The 2,463-nt window shown below is 37.4% G+C and overlaps 1 pseudogene; it reads right to left on the bottom strand.

The window, feature by feature from the left end:
- On the bottom strand, positions 1–2,183 carry LOC139083870 (olfactory receptor 10D1B-like; annotated as a pseudogene).
- Positions 2,184–2,463: the final 280 nt, after the last annotated feature.

The raw sequence follows: 2,463 nt of genomic DNA, 5'->3' as shown, positions 1-2,463 counted from the left end.
AGATTTTAGATGTTAGCTTTTATTCTAGGTATTTGAATGGATGAATCAAAATTGGTAATTGGTCTGAAATTCATTTGATTAAATGTTAAATTAAAATGTTGAAAGATTTAAAAACTAGATAATATATGTTGTTTACTGTTCAATTTCAATTAATTACAGATATACTAAATTTTCAAGAATCATACCAAACTGACAATGGATAGAGAACTCTGGCTCAAAAAGGCTTTCCTCTGCAAATTTACAGAAATCCACTCTCCTGTTTCATAAGAATAGATTAATGGCCAGCATCTTACTTGAGACATAATGAGTAAAGTCTAACACCAAACTTCTCTGATAGCCAAAGGCAAAAAGCTCCAAATAGTATTATTTTGTAATGGGAAGATATGATTAAAGCCAAAGATATTACAAAATAAATTTAAACTTAAAATTATCAAACTATGAAATCCTACTTTTAAATTTCATACTTTCTTGACCATAAAACCTAGCTTTATTGAATTCCTGGAGAGAGATTGTAATAAAATAGAGTAAAGCATACATTTTGAAAGGAGTGAAGAAAGGATGGAGGGAAAGAAAGGAGAGTGAGAGAGAAGGAAGACAGTCTATGGTCTGTAGAAACTTGCAGCTTTATGGTTACTGATCAAAAGAGAGTTCCAACAATTACAGATTGTGTGTAGAAAAGATAAATTATTTTGGCAATTTCAAAAAGAGAAAAGGCTGGGTTAATCTCAAACGCTTCCTTGAAGGAGTAAATGAGAAGCTCAGTCCAGCTGCTCCCTACAACGTGACTCAGGACTCTCAAGAAACACCTGATAGCACCTTTGCCCAGCTTGATATTTGGCAACAATCCTGTTCTAAGAGTAGTGGATCTGGAGCAACTCTCCAAAGAATTTCAGAGAGGAATTCCCCTACACCTTAGATCCCAGAAATGTGGAACACTTGAATTAACACTTTCCTCAGAGCCAATTTCACATTCTTGTTTCCCAAGGTGTAAATCAAAGGATTAGAGAAAGGAGTGACAATGTTAATATCTGAATAACAGAATCTAGCCAGGAGCTGGAAGTGGGCCTGAGACAGATGAGCATCACAGGTCCATAGAACAAGAGGATTGAAATCAGGTGGGCACTGCAGGTTGAAAACGCTCGGTGCCTGACTTTGGAGGAGCTACTTTTCAATATGGAAAGGAAGAGGCAACAATAGGAGGTAAGGATATGGGAAAAACATGTAGGAGTCAGAACATCCACATTAGTAAAACTCACTGTCTGAGCTAGAGAGGTGTCTGCACAGGCCAGAGGCAGCACCATCGGGATATTACGGAAGAAACTGTCCACCGCACTGGGGGCGCAGTAGGATAACTTAAAGATAGGAAATGTGAGGATACTTCATGTAGACAATCATCCAGCTAAGTGCCCAGTGTCAAGCCAGTACACACTCTGTGGTTTATGATAACCATGTATCACAATGGGTGACAAATAGCCACCAAGCAGTCATAGGCCATCATAGTGCAGAGGAAAAATTCAGTAGTACCCAGGAAGTGGTAAAAGCAGAGCTGGGAGGTGCAGCCCTTGTAAGAGATGCTCTGGCTTTGCTACATTAGGTAAAGCATAATTTTGGGGGAACTCGCTGAAGGGAAAAATATGTCAAACACTGACAAGTTTCCCAGGAAGAAATACATGGCGGTGTAGAGGTTGGAGGAGATCAGAATGATAAAGAAGATGAACAGGTTCCCCAGCAAGGTGAGGAGGTAGAAGGCCAAAAACAGGACAAACAGCATGTTCTCCAGCCCTTCAGAATTAGGGATCCCTAAAAGGATGAACTCCGTCACGGAAGTCTAGTTCTGCATGTTTATGCATCAGGCAGTCCTGGAAAAGCAAAATAATATATAAGAACACAATAAGATATAAGAACACAAATAACTGAGAAGATGTATTCCTAATAGAGTTATTTCTAAGGCAGTGGCTGCAAGCAAAAGAAGGCCAAAAGAGGAAAAGGGGACCAATACTAAATCTGGCCCTGAAGCTAAATAATGTGCCAGATTTGGCCTCAGTTTATTCATGTGATAAATTAGGTAGCAGAATAATGTATCTGTATAGGTGACAAACCTCTTACAGTCATCAACTCTTATTACCAGTTTTATGTAGCTTCTTTCAATATGATTTTCATCACACAAGCTGGCAAAATTCAGAACCATCTTCTCCATGGAAAATTTGCCATCAGGTGACAATGTCATTTTAATATCGGCCAAGTCATAATTAGCTGGTAAATAGGACAATTACTCAAATATATACATATAAAAATGTGAACCTAAACAGAAATGATGTATACCTACCTATAACTTTTACTTAACAATATTCTTTCCATTCTAGAACATTTATATTTAAAAATAAGTATACAATTCATATTTATAACCTCTTCACACACATATAGAAATTAGATTGAGACTAGAAGAAAGCATTGCATAGATAA

The sequence above is a fragment of the Equus przewalskii genome, chromosome 6 (genome assembly GCF_037783145.1).
Source record: "Equus przewalskii isolate Varuska chromosome 6, EquPr2, whole genome shotgun sequence".
Lineage (NCBI taxonomy): Eukaryota > Metazoa > Chordata > Mammalia > Perissodactyla > Equidae > Equus > Equus przewalskii.
Note: the sequence above shows the minus strand (reverse complement) of the source record. Positions and strands in the feature narration are given on the sequence as shown.